The 14870-nt window shown below is 47.0% G+C and overlaps 1 long non-coding RNA gene across 2 annotated transcripts in view; it reads left to right on the top strand.

The window, feature by feature from the left end:
- Positions 1-14870, top strand: part of LOC309640106 — a 226109-nt gene that overhangs the window by 43584 nt on the left and 167655 nt on the right. For both annotated transcript variants that reach the window (XR_014252030.1, XR_014252031.1), the window contains exon 3: positions 1049-1192. This is a non-coding gene — a long non-coding RNA (uncharacterized lncRNA). The remainder of the gene's footprint in view (positions 1-1048; positions 1193-14870) is intronic.

The raw sequence follows: 14870 nt of genomic DNA, 5'->3' as shown, positions 1-14870 counted from the left end.
TGTAGAGCACAGGGAACTCTACTCATTGCTCTGTGGTGACCTAAATGGGAAGGAAATCCAAAAAAGAGGGGATATATGTATATGCATAGCTGATTCACTTTGCTGTACAGCAGAAACTAACACAACATTGTAAAGCAACTATACGCCAATAAAAATTTTTGAAAAAAAGGACATTGTACACCTGCTTTAATTATTAAAGAAAAGGGCGTATTGACCAGAAGTAAAGAATGTCCATGTTAAAAATAAATATTAAATGCCTCCCTTCCTAGGACGCCAATGCTGGTCCTCCTTTGATGATAAGCCTCCCTTCCCAGGTGCCAAGGCCTTGCTGTATGTGCTGTGCCTGTACGTGCTGGTCTGTTTTTATTTTTATTTTTTTTGAAACCTTGAAGAAATGTATCCCTGACTTGTTTAACGTCCTTTGTTCTGACATGATATAAAACTGTGCTGAAAACGCTGCTTCTCTGGAGCAGCTTCTCAGAATCATCTGGGAAGCAGGCTTCCAGGCTAGTGCTCAGTTTGGCTCAGATAAAACTCTTTTCTATTCTTCTTGATTGTTTATTGATTATTTTCCTCCACAAACCCCATCGTAAGCCAAAGAAGATCTGTACTTCTGCCAGGAATGTGTGGTACCCAAATGAAAAATGTAAGGTTGTTATTAAAAGAAAGAGGTGGAGGGAATTCCCTGGCGGTCCAGTGGTTAGGACTCTTGCTGCTTTCACTCCAGGCGGCAGGGGTTTGACCCCTGGTCGGGGAACTAAGATCCCGAAAGCCGTGCAGCTTGGCCAAAAAAAAAAAAAAAAAGGACGAGAGATAGTGACTGGGCATGACGTAGCAGGGAGATAGATACATGCTGGGCGGGAAAAATGAATAGCTTTCCGATATACACACGAAACATACATTCAATTGAATGAGTTGTGTTGGAAGAGGTCACGGAAAGGACGTGAACTCCAGCTGACCAGCCGGCTTGAAGTAGCCAGCTGGTCACCCCTCCCGGGGCTCACGGGCGTGCCTGTGGCTGACACGCACCCTCTTTTCTCCCGCGCAGGACATGGAGATTCTGAACACGGTCATTCTCACCGGAAAGGTTGTTTCGGTTCCCGTCAAGGTCGTGGCCGTTCAAGAGGATGGTTCGGTGGTGGACGTGTCGGAGGCTGTGGAATGCAGGTCTGCAGACGAAGACGTCGTCAAGGTACCGCGGGCTTTACCTCCAGATTCCCAGGCGTTCGGTCCTTTCCCTCCCCTTCTGACCCGGGGCCGCTCTGAGCATCCCAGGCCCCGAAGGGCTTGACCGGGGTGAGGATGCCGAGGAGGGCGGGAGTGATGGCAGGGACCCGCCTGGGGTCAGAGGAGGCTGCACGCGCCCTGCTGCTTCCTTCCCCGGGTCTTAATCGTGAGCAGAAACAATTCTCTTCCCCTTCTTGTGCTCATAGGACAGTATTTCCTGAATTTTAGCCATCTACCTGCCATCTTCACAATTTTTGCCAACTTGCTGTGCCAAATAATATAATTTACTCATTATATTTTCTTTAAATGCCTCACTTTTCAACCTTAAATATCTTAAATGTCTCATTAGAAGACAATAAAATCCATGAGCTTGATGTACTAATTTTTTCTTAATATACATGAAAATAAACGACTATTAACTTTTTAAAAAGTCCATCCATGTGCCCCCTAACTTCCCTTGGGTACCAGTGGGACACAGCTCACAGTCTGGGGAAATCTGGCCATGGCACATTTCTGCTGCGTCCGCCATCCTAATTAGCTGGATTTAGGACTCCATATTCAGCCAGGAACCAGCCCATGATTTTTTTTTTCTTATCTTTGCTGGGGTCCGTTTGAATCACTGAATTTAGAGTTACTGCCCATTTTTTCTTGGCGCCCTGATTGGCAGTTTCCTCTTGCAGCAGAGACCCCAAGAGAAAGGACTTACATCTTTAGAATGATCCTTTCTCTTTAAGCTGCTAAGAGAGCTCCCAGGTCCTATGTCTTCATTCATTTTAGAAAAACACAGCACCTCTGAGTTCTGCCTTCTTTCTGTTCTGCTGGCTCCTGTTCAGAGGTGAAATGAAACTTGGTCCCTGTCTGAAGAACTTTGTGGTGGACAGAAAATCCTGCAGGGTTTTCCCTGTGGCAGAAAAGATCTGGGAGGGATTCCTTCCTTCTTACAGTGACCTGCAGGAGGCTGTGACTTAAGCCGGAGATGGTTTTGATGAGGAAGAATTGATGTGTCTGTGAGGCCTAATTAAAAAAAAAATTAATCCTTAGGAAACCCCAATTTGGCATCACCTGCTTCCTGGGTGGAATGCTAATTCTCCCCTCGAGACAGAAGGTGGACCGGCTTCAAAGTACACACAGCCTTGCCCTGGGGCTCCTGGCAGGCCTCGGGCTCTGTGGGCAGGTTTGATTAAACAAATCTAAAGCCTTCGATATTGTGAGTCGAGAAAGATCTGAGCCAAGTCATACAAACTCATCTGCACAGAATGAAAAATATTGATTCATTGCCCTTGGTTGCCTTTGAAAATGCATGTTATTTACCATCCCCCTGTCATTCCAGGAGGGAGACATTGGTGATGGCACACGGAGGTGGCATCTGTGTGATTATGCCACCCTGGGCTCAAACAGATGGCTCAGCTCTGTAGACCCCTCAGCCTTGTTCCCTCCCAAGAGCCTGGTGTGAAGCCCCCCAGGGTGGGGTCTCCGCTCTCCTGCCCTGGAGAGCTCTACCCTACAGAGGCAAGCCCAAGTTCATGGATCCCATCGTTGCCGTATACTTGGTTGTCTCCCCTTCGCAGAAATACACTAAAAATATCCTCCTCTGAGCCCGAGAGAGAAATTGCTTTGGAAGACAGTAGTTTCTGGCTCAGCGGTCGCTTTCGTGGCCTCATGAAGATGGGGCTCTCTTCTAGCGAACTGTGGCCTGATCTTAGCAAACGAGAGCGTGCAGATCCCCAAGCGCAGAGCTGCTGTAACACGTTTCTAGGGGAGCCCAGGCTCTGTTGCAAATCCCGGCGCCTGGGTCAATCGAGGGGGATTCACTAATGGCTGTGATGCATTTGTCACAGCCTTCGTGTCAATATTTGTCGTAAATTTTGTCACAACGCTAAGACGTACAGCGTCGTCCTCAGAGCCGTCCGCTGGCCTGGGCATCACCCAGGGGCACCTAAACACCTGGATGCTCATTAGCACCCCAGGGAGACACCCCCTTGGTCTGTGGATTTGTCACCCGGTCACTTCCTCACGGTGCAGGAAACGCTGTGTGATTCCCCAGGGAGAGTCTTGCAGGTTTCACCAAAGATCGTCATGCGATGGAAATTCTGAGCGTTGGGATTGTGACTTAGGTAACGGACAAAGTATCAATTCAGGACGGTGTAAATTGTAGTGATACACAAATTGGCTTCTTTGACTTGGGACCGTATGACATCAGGGGGAATAAATCTGAGGACATAAAGGATTTTGAAGGCCTGGAACCTTGGCAAGATTGGAAGCAATCTGTGTCGCATTTTAAGTGAACAACTACTTCTATGTTAAAAAAAAAACATACATAGAAGATGCATATTAATTGCATGTGTGTGTGTGCGAGAAACCTTGGCAGTTTTGTTCACAGTGAGATCTGATGAACCAGCTGTGTTTTTTAATTGAAGTATAGTGGATCTACAATATTGTATTAGTTTCAGGTGTACAGCATGGTGATTCCATACTTTTACAGCTTATACTCCATTAAAAGTTATTACAAGATCATGGCTCTAATTCCCTGTGGAACCACCTGTCTGAAGTGGCTGCCACAGGCTGATATGATTTTTGTTGGCAATAATGGGTGCGTGACGCCAGAACAGAGGTCACAGGTGGGCAGACTGCAGGCTGCATCTGGTTCAGAGGAGTGTGTGTGTGTATTTAATTTGCTGCCATCCTGTAAAACTTGGCACATCACATAGAAATCTGGATTTCCAGCCTCTTATGAAATTCACAAGGTCGAGTAGTAGCCCTGGGCCCACACTGCTTTCTGTGACCCTCAACCCGGAAGTGACCAGAGGACGCCCCTGTGCGTAAGGCCGGTGCATCCAGATCACCGCAGTCTCCACCCCTCCCTCTTGCCTCCCGCTTGGAGGTGGAGGGACATTTGTGATTTCTCGTCACACTTGTGCTGCTGGTTTTTTGATAGTAGGTTTCAGAGGAAAGGGAGCTATTTCTTGTCCCCTGGTCTCTATAAGTCACAGATGATAGATGTCACTGGTCCCTCTGATGGAGAATTCTGTGTCTTTCTAGGCATAAGAGGAAGGCTCTAAATTGGATCGTATTCTGTCAAAGAGTGTCTGAGGGGCTGAGGGCCCTTGAAATCAAATCACAGGAGAAATGATTGAAGGAAGTGTGAGTGTTGAGCCTGGTGATGAGAAGAAAAGGCCCAGGGACAGGTGAAGAGGGAAACAGGACAGCTCTTTTGAAGTCTTTCAAGGGCCATCCTTTGGAATGCGGAGTAGATTTGTGCTTTTTAGGTTCCAGCAGTGAACGTTAAAAAGGAACCACTTTTGGCTCCCTATAAAGAAAAAGAATGCAGGGGGAGTGAATTCCTTGGTTAAGCTTTCAGGCAAATGATGTTGGTTCCAATCCTGGTTCCATCTTCTTTTCTATTTGACCTGGGGAAAATGACTGAATCTCCTTGAGCCCAGTTTTCTTATCTATAAAATGGAATGATAATAGGACAGTGGAAAGATCTGCAGAGATTTGTTAGCGCACGTAAGGTAGAACTACCCATAATCAAAGTAATCCTTGAAAATTCTTTAAAGAACACCTGAGCTTTTAAAAGTTCAAAAGACATTTGGGGTTTGTTTGTTTGCTTGCTTTTGTTTTCAATTTCTTGCATTTGAGCCTTGCAAACTTCCTGTGGCAATGTATGGCAAGGTCTACTTTTACAGGTGGTGTTGAGGGGAATCTTAGATAAGATTTGGGAGAAGTTGAAGATAACTCAAATTTTTCCCTCTTTATTTTAGTCTTCTCTTCTTCATATCTTCTGATGGATGTGTTGTCAGGTGGAAATCTACACTTATTCTGAACACAAATAATTGAATTTTCATTAAATTGTTAAAATGGTGTGTGATACAATCTCAATGTGGAATTTTGGAGGAGGGTAAAATATGATACTGTTTTTTATAATTTTTAAAAAATTTTATTGAAGTATAGTTGACTTAAAATGTTATGTTAATTTCTGCTGTACAGCAAAGTGACTCAGGTATACACATATTCGTTTTCATATTCTTTTCCATTATGGTTTATCACAGGATATTAAACATAGTTCCCTGTGCTATACATTAGGACTTTGTTGTTTATCCATCCTATATATGCTAGTTTGCATCTGCTAATCCCAAACTCCCAATCCTTCCCTCCCTCACCCCCCTCCCCCTTGGCAACCACAAGTCTGTTTTCTATGTCTGTGAGTCAGTTTCTGTTTGATATGATAGATATGTTCATTTGTAGTATTTTAGATTAAACATATAAGTGATATCATAGGGGAAAATACCATTTTAGAGTGTGACTATATTGTAATTTTTTTAATATTTTATTTATTGATATTTATTTATTTATATTGAAGTATAGCTGATTTACAATGTTGTGTTAGTTTTAGGTATACAGCAAAGTGATTCAGTTATACAAATATATATATATATTTTTCTTTTTCAGATTCTTTACCCTTATAGGTTATTACAAAATATTGGGTATAGTTCCCTGGGCTATAGAGTAGGTCCTTGTTGGTTATCTATTTTATATTATATTGTAATTTTTGAGTGTCTTTCTTGTTAGCTCATGCTGGTGGGCTCTTGTTTTTCTGTGATTAATAACTGTATTGTTTGTCAATGAACTGTAGTTCCCAGAACCCCAGAAGCCAGTCATGCATCACTGATAGGGGATGAGCTCTTTACTCTTGGAGAGAAATAAAAATACAATCATGTGTACTGGTGGGGTGGGTGTGCCGTCTCAAGGATGCTGCCCTCCATCTTATCCCTGCAACAAATCAGTTTCTCAGCTTCCACTATCAACTGGGCTACCAGCAAAGAGACGCAAAAGGACTAACAAAAGGGCATTCACACACTAAAGCCTTCCCATCCCCTGGGAGGCATCGTATGTTCAAACTTGGCCAGCCAACGTTGAAGGCAGAATCTTCTGATGGATGGGCTGTCAGAGGGAAATCAAAATTTCCCTGCTGCTTCCACACACTGTGTGGTTACTAGAGTCCCGTGTCACCTCTGGAAGAAACATCAGCTTTGATAAATCAGCAGAATTTCCTGGGCTAATTTTCAGCAGCTGACAAAGGGCTGTGGGACTAAGTCTTCCTCAGATTTGAATCTTGAGAGTTATAATATTATAGGGAATATATTTCTTGGAATCGGTGCTCTAGAGAGACATGATTGAACTACACTCATTGCGCGAAACGTAACATTATCCAGTGGGTGGGATTGGACAGCTGTGATAGCCCATGGGGTCTGGCAGTTATAACTTGAATTCCCTCCCTAGTTATATCTGGGCATTTTGTTTGTTGATAAGGAACAGAAACCCAAATCTCACTTGCTTCAACCAGTAAAGAAAGTATATTGGCTCACGTAACTAAAAGTGGCCATAACGACCTCAAGCAAAATTGGATCTGAAGCTCATTAGGTTTTGGTTTCTCTCCATCCCTTAGTTCTGTTATCTTCTAGCTTGTATTTATTCTCAGAGGGACTCTTTCTATACATTTATTTTTTCTTGAAATATAGTTGATTTACAATGTTGTGTTCATTTCTGCTGTACAGCAAAGTGAGTCAGTTATATATATATATATATATATATATATATATATATATATATATATATACACACATATTCTTCTCATATTCTTTTCCACTCTAGTTTATCATAGGGTATTGAGTAGAGTTCCCTGTGCTGTACAGTACGACCTTGTTTTTTATCCATCCTTTATATACTAGTTTGCATCTGCTAATCCCAAACTCCCAATCCATCCCTCCCCCAATCCCCTCCCCCTTGGCAACCACAAGTCTGTTCTCCATATGTGTGAGTCTGTTTCTGTTTTGCAGACAGGTTCATTTGTGTTGTACTTTAGATTCCATACATAAGTGATATCATATGGTATTTGTCTTTCTCTTTCTGACTGACTTCACTTAGATGATCATCTCTAGTTGCATTCCCATTGCTGGAACTCTTTCTATTTATGGCCTCCAACACCCAGAGGTTTCTGTCATTTCATATTCAAATCCAGAAAAATGAAGCTTCTCTTCCCTAATGCTTCCAAGATCCCAGATGTGAATGGAACTGGCTCTTGTGTCCATTCTTGATCCTGTAGTTCTGTGGCCATAGAAGAGGATATACGCCTTGGTCTTGCTTGGGTCAAACGCCCACCTGTGGGGGCTAGAGGTGACACCGCTTTAGCTGGAAGCACCCGGTCTAGGCATGAGAGAGTGAGGGAGGGTTTATTCACCAAGGATATTTTCATCTCCCTGTATCCCAAGCACACTGGACCCTACCTAGGTCCCCAAACAGGTGGAGGCTTTGTGCATCTTTTTCCTGGGCCCGTGCTACTTCCTGGGCCCAGCATCCCTCCCCGGCTCCCTGCATCTGGACACGCCCCAGCTGTCCTCTGGACTCTGGCTCAGAGTCCTGTGCAGCCGCCTCCTTCCTGCCCTTCTGCATCCCGCCCCCGACACCGGGGTCCTCACCTCTGTGCTTCTGTGCCCTGCGTAGACGCATGTATTAGGGACTCAGCATGTCGTGGACCCCTGTACAGGTGGCAGGTTTGCCCCTTGAGGGCAGGTCCGTGTCTCACTTCTCTTCCTGCCCCGAAGGGTCTGTTAGAAGGAGCAGTGAGAACAGCCACAGCCCCCAGTGACACCGTGCCAGACTCTGGTCCACTGGTTCTTTACACATCGCAGCCTCCGACCCGCCCAGCACCTCCACAGAGTAGGTACCACTCTTGTGCCCATTTTACAGCCCAGGAAACTGAGGCCGGAGAGGTTTATGTGTCTGGGCTCAGTGGGTGGTGAGTAAGCATTAGTCCACTGCATGCCCAAATTCATGGTACCGAAAAGTGGACAAACAGTCCCTTCCTATTTCCTCTCTCCTGTAAAGACAGAATTAAAGACAGGTGTTTCTGAAAATCCACATTTTATGTAAAACTTTTGATTGTTGGCAAGTCATCCAGTTGAAAGAGATGTGCAGACGCGTTTTGCCCGGGGACTGTGGTTCTCACCTTCCACGTGTCCTGCCCTGTAGGAGGAGATAAACCTAATGGAAGGTGAGGCCCAGGCACCTGGGGGGTGGGATTGAGGACCTTGTGGGGACCCCGCAGTGTTGATGAAATAGGTTCAGAACAGTCTCTCTGCGCTGACTTATCTCCAAAGGGTCCTTGTCTGCTGTGGGCTCCAACGGGCTTCCAGAGAAACCCTCAGACGGATCCTAATGCTATTAGAAGGAGATGGAGAAAAATCCAAAAGTGGTTTAAGCCCATTTCTTTCTCTTTTGGCAAGGCTTGGCAAACATTCCTACAGAAAACACTGTTCTTCTGTCTCTCGGCATGAATTTCCTCCCCTTCACTCATCACCAGGAGCCAGGCAGCTAAGAATGAGTTGTCAGGCAGTTGGATATTATTATTGCCTAATTTTGTCCTTCTTGATGCTGGTAATTTGGACTTCCATTGTTCCATTCTAACGGGAGACGTGTCACATGTTTCCTGTTGGCGAGAGGATACATATTGCTCCATCCCCAACCTTTTGTTCCTGTCGACGTCATTCAGATTTCAATATTAATGAGATCTTTTGTTCCTTTCTGTCTTTAGCATCTCTAATGAAGAACTCACATTCTGGAATTGTTTGGGCATCATGTGGGGAGACCTTGGGACTAGCCAGTGTAGATCTGCAGCCGCCGGCTTCGCGCCCTCAGTTATCAGAGCTGCAAGTTCCCTCCTCCTCTCCTGGCTGCCTCTTCCCTGCTCTTCTCCATCAGGCCTGCTCAGGGCAAGGTCGGGGGCGGGCGGTTACTGGGGTCCTGGTCTGTGACTATATCTCAAATATCAGTCAGGGTCAACTACAGACAATACGCCTGTGTCCCCTGGAGACACATTTATCCTTTTTTAAAAAAATTGAAGTATAATTGATTAAAAATGTTGTGTTAGTTTCAGGTGTACAGCAAAGTGATTCAGTTATTATATAATATAGTATAATATAATATAATATAATATGAATCTATCGTTTTTCAGATTCTTTTCCATTATAGGTTATTACAAGATATTGAATATAGCTCCCTGTGCTATACAGTAGGACCTTGTTGTTTATCTATAGTAGTGTGTATCTGTTAATTCCAAATTCCTACTTTATCCCTGCCCCTCCTTTCCCCTTTGGTAACTATATGTTTGTTTTCTGTCTGTGAGTCTATTTCTATTTTGTAAATAAGTTCATCTGTATCCTTTTTTTTAGATTCCACATATAAGCAATATCATATGGTATTTGTCTTTCTCTGTCTGACTTACTTCAGTTAGTGTGATAATCTCTAGGTCCATGCAAGTCGCTGCAAATGGCATTGTTTCGTTCCTTTTTATGGCTGAGTAATATTCCACTGTATATATATATATATATATATGCCACATCTCCTTTATCCATTCTTCTATTGATGGACACTTAGATTGCTTCTCTGTCTTGGCTATTGTAAATAGTGCTGCTGTGAACATTGGGGTGCAGAGATACATTTATCCTTGATGCTTTGGAGCTTGGTTCACAATTTCAACTCGTGACCTTCAGCTTTGATGGTGGGTATCCGTTCTCCTGATTAGGGAGTAGAAGAAAGCAACCCCAGGACTGAAGCACCCGAACCCGGGCCCAGGGAGAGGGCGGGGCGTCGGAGCGCTCCATGGGTGATGTCTGTGCCATCAGTTTGGAGAATCAACACCTTCATTTTCCGGCGGAGGAAACTGAGGCTCAGAGGTTAGGCCATCACATCAACGTTGCACAGCTAGAGAGGGATGGACTTGGACATGAACCTAGTCTTAGGTTATCCAGAGTCCTTGCAGAGGGAGCTGTGACCTTGCTCAGCTGGAGAAGGGCTCCATAAAGGAAGGTGGACTTGCCTTTGACCAGAGCCTGAGATCAATCAGTGCCGGGCACTTTTCCCTTCATAACATGGTCCCTGGGGACCTTGGGCTCCAGCTGACGGACACCTCTGGCCACGTCCCTCTCTGCAGGGCTTCCGGCTGGGACTCCAGCTGAGAGTGAAGGTTGAAGGTCATGTGTCCTACCCTGAATGTCACCACATGCTGACCCTTGGGGGAGGAATAAGGAGTAACTTGCCAAGGTCATGTGTGGGCAGTGGCTGAACTTAAGTCCAACAGAGGACTTTGTGAATCCACGTCCCCCCGTTGAGGTTGGCAATGGCCGGTCTCTCCTTCCTCGGACCCATGCATCCGTGCAAACACCAGACTCTTCTAATAGGTAAGGGAGAACCAGGAGGCAGGTCATCACAGCTGCAGGAGCCAAAAGGATGCGAATCCACTGCCCTCCTCGTGTGCAGCTGAGCACACATTCAGAGACGTAGCACCCCGCTGAAGTCGCACAGGCAGGACCAGAATCGGAACCCAGGCCGCCTGCCTCCCAGCCTGGGGCCTTTGGGCCACATGGCCTTTGGGGTTATCCTTGAAGAGGCTGGCTTTTCTTTCTCTTTCCTGCAAGAAGCCAGCAGGAGTCTTTCAAGCCAGCAATCCTGAGTCTTCATCTGACCGCTCTGCCCACAGAGGTGTTCTAGCCAGATCGATTTAACTGCGGTGAAGTTCAATGGCATGGGAGTACATTGCACAAAAACAGAAACACTTTAGGCCCTTGGATAACTTTTAAGAATGGAAAAGATTAAAAAGTTTTAGAACTACGTGTTCTAACCAAAGGAACAGGTCTTTTGAGACAGATATCTAGAATGGCCAAACTGCAGCCCAATGTATAAATACAAAAATATAGTAATACAGTAATAGTAATCATATAGTAGTAATACTGTAGTAACAATGATAGGTAATAAGAGTAACACTAATAATAGTAAAATAGTAGTTTGAGGATTTACCATGTACCAGATGCCCTGCTACGTGGGCGCCTGCAGCCACAGGGTCTCATTTCATTCTCGCCCCGGCTGTACCATCTGGGCATGTCATTATCCCCATTTTAGGGGTGGAGAGGACTGAGGTTCAGAGAGGTGGATTCCTTGTCCAAGGTCACACAGCGAAAGGAGGAGTTGAGATTCTAATCCGGGGACACCTGCCTCCGAGACACCCCGAGACAATTTTGCAAAGGTCACTGGACTCAGTGCAAAGCTCCCACCAGCGACCCCAAAGCAAAAGGCGACCTCGGGATTTGGAAGAGGTGGGGTCTCTTCCCCTGGTGCGCGGGGAAAACCTCCCTCCGGCCCTGCCCACCAGCCCCAGGGCCGCGGAGCCTCCCTCCACCGGGAAGGTGGCCGGGCTCAGAGTCTCCGGGTTGGGCTCCGTCCGTCCTTATACAGCGCCCCCTGTCGCCCCCTTGGAGCATCTCCGGGGTCCGCGCGGGGCGGGCTTGCGCGGGCGCGCCCTCTAGCGTCGGCGGGCGGGAATGCACCGCGCGGCGTCAGGACCTGCAGGTGGGCGCGTACCTGGGGCCGCAGCATCCGGATGCAAATTGCCGCCTGACCTCACAGCGCTGCCTTCTCCCACCATGTATGCGCCTCTTTCCCTCCCCTCTTTCTTTCCTGTTCTGCCCTTTGCCGCCACTTCCCATAAACCAATTAAAGCAATGGAAGTTTCCCCAGGAAAAGGCACAAAAGCATATAGAATTCAGCCTGTAATTTCAGGATTTCATAGGCCCCTCTTTATCTCAGCCGTAAATGTCCTCACTCAGTATCTTAGCAGAGCTTCTTGGATGTAACAAAAGAACGAGGGCATTTTAAATACTGCTATTTCCCCCCCAAAGTCCAGTTTCAGTAAATTAATGGAGAACAGACAAAATCAGGTTTCAGAATATTGGTATAGCTTAACTGCTCACCATGAACAAGTGAATGCTCTTAAATGCAAACGTTACAATGAAAAGATGTGTTGGAGATACAGTTGACCCTTGAACAACACAGGTTTAACTGCGCGAGTCTACTTATACATGGATTTTTTTTCAATAGTAAATACTATAATACTACACCGTCTTCCCTTGGTTGAATCCAGGGGTGTAGATACAGATCAACCATTTATACCAGGGCCGACTATAAATTCTATGCAGATTTTCGACTTCGGGGAGGATCAGTGCCTCTAATCCCCCAATTGTTCAAGAGTCAACTGTCCCAGTTTCAAGGGGAAATTGGGTCTTGTGATGGGTGCGAGTTTTAAGTAGCACGATGAAAGGATTTTGCAGCAATCCACCCTGTGTGATCTGTCACTGGGCTTGCAGCCTCCTTTGGAGACAGATTCAAAAGTGTAATTCTGCCGTCTTTCATGAAGGTGAGGCACAAACCCACACTTCTTGATGTCTGCAGGCAATGTGATCAGTGGATGAAGGGAGTCTGGCTCTTGACTCCTGTTGCTGGCGGGGACCCAGCGCGGGCTTATGGGAAGCTCCCTAGAAACTATGAGTGACCTCAGCTGAACTTGGGGAGCCTTTGCTATGGGTCAGGTGAGCCCTCGAGTGTTTCACCTGTGTGACACCCTGTAACCGTCACAACAGGAGGTGTCATTGATGAGGAAGCCGAGGGGCTGAGAGACATAGAAAGGTGCATCACCCCCCGTCGCAGGGGCCACAGTGGGGTGAGAACTCGGACCCGCCTCTCTCTTACCCAAGGGTCACCCCGTGAGTCTTCAGGAGGAGGGGAGAGGGAAACACAGCACCCCACTGAGCTGCAATCTGAGCCACAGGAGGTGGGTAGGGGGCAGCTCCCCATCCTAGAGCCCAGGGGCAGACAGGTAATTAACAGAAGGACCCTGCTGGCTACTATATTGGCCTGAAGAATATGCCTCCACTTTCTCCCTGGGATGCAGGGTCGTGGGAGTAAACTACCAATTGCCCTGGGATGCAGGGTCGTGGGAATAAACTACCAATTGCCCTGGGATGCAGGGTCGTGGGAGTAAACTACCAATTGCCCTGGGATGCAGGGTCGTGGGAATAAACTACCAATTGCCCTGGGATGCAGGGTCCTGGGAATAAACTACCATTTGCCCTGGGATGCAGGGTCCTGGGAGTAAACTACCAATTGCCCTGGGATGCAGGGTCCTGGGAGTAAACTACCAATTGCCCTGGGATGCAGGGTCCTGGGAGTAAACTACCATTTGCCCTGGGATGCAGGGTCCTGGGAGTAAACTACCAATTGCCCTGGGATGCAGGGTCCTGGGAGTAAACTACCAATTGCCCTGGGATGCAGGGTCCTGGGAGTAAACTACCAATTGCCCTGGGATGCAGGGTCCTGGGAGTAAACTACCAATTGCCCTGGGATGCAGGACCTAAAACTGAGGCATAGGGAGTGGGGCTGGCTGATCTCACGGCAGACAGAGAATCGGCACCACCAGCAGCCATAGGCCCCTCGCTCGTGTGTGATTGGCGAGACGTCAGTCTTGTTAGCGCTCCCAATACAGTACTGATGACCAGGCGTTTTTTCCGTGTTGTTATTATTCTAACATAATCGCTATTGGAAACATCTGTTGTTGAACACGGCACTGTGTGCGTAGCCTTGCTTGATTGGTCTATTAATTTCATCCATAAATTATGCATTATAGTAGTTGCAGAAGCAAAGAGGAATGGGGCAGGAGCTGGGGGAAGGTAAGTCAGCCACGGCCCCGGTGAGGCGCGGGAACCATGCTTCTGTTGGCTGATGGCTTTCCCTTAATTTGCATTTTCCTCCCAGCTCAAGACTGATGAAAATCACAGACAGCTAACGATCCATTAGGAGTGCGGGAAAGACCAGGTCCCGGGAGGCTACTTCCCCAGCCTGCACCGTGCTCTGTGCAGATCCACACAAACGCTGCGTCCTGAACCCCATGGGGAGGGCCCCTCCCTGTTCTGAGCTCTGAGCCCCCTCCCAGCTGAGCTCTGAGCTGCGGACATCACACTCAGTATCTCAGTTCATCCTCATGATGGTGCTGGGAGGGACCACGCAACTCCATAGAATCGGCCACAGACACTTCCTTCCTATTGGTCAAGGCCAAGGGTTGGGCTCCCTGCCTGGGTGATGCCACCCTCTGCTGCATCCTGCAGCCTGCAGATCCAGCCTTGACTCAGGACGCAGACCCCCTCATTCAGGGAGTCTCCTTACTTGCACTTTCCAAGGCCTTACCCCGCTCACTCCTCCTCCACTGCCTGCTCTGACCCCTCCAGCCTCTGCAGTCTTGAGTTATCAGGCCCCCTCGGGGTTTTGCAGTTCATTTCTGGAAGAAATTCCGCACAGAGCAGAGCTGGGGGCCACGTGCAAAACCACAGCACCCATTAGACAGCACGTTATGGAAAACTAGGTTTATGGTATCGTCCTCAACTCTATATGGAGCTGCTTTATTTATTTATTCATTTATTTATGGTACCTTTGTACAGTTGATGAACATACATTGACACACCCTAATCTCCCAAAGTCTATAGGAGCTTCTTTAGACTGTGATGGCGTAGCAGCCGTGGGACATGAACCCCGCAGTGCCTTGGGTCTGACCGAGTGATGAACAGGGTCCCAGGATCTGCACATTTCATCTTAGTGCTGCCCTTGGCATGGGGCATTACTCTTGTTGATGTATCTTCATTTTTCGAATTGTGGGGTGACAGCCCAGGAGAGAATGAGGAGACAGGTGTCCAGCCTGAGAGTCCCATCATGGGAAAGGTTTTGTTGTCGGGAATGAAACCGTTAGCTGTGTTTCACTCATTATT

Source organism: Balaenoptera physalus (assembly GCF_965194825.1).
Source record: "Balaenoptera physalus genome assembly, chromosome: 12".
Lineage (NCBI taxonomy): Eukaryota > Metazoa > Chordata > Mammalia > Artiodactyla > Balaenopteridae > Balaenoptera > Balaenoptera physalus.
This window is presented reverse-complemented; position numbering and strand designations above follow the sequence as displayed.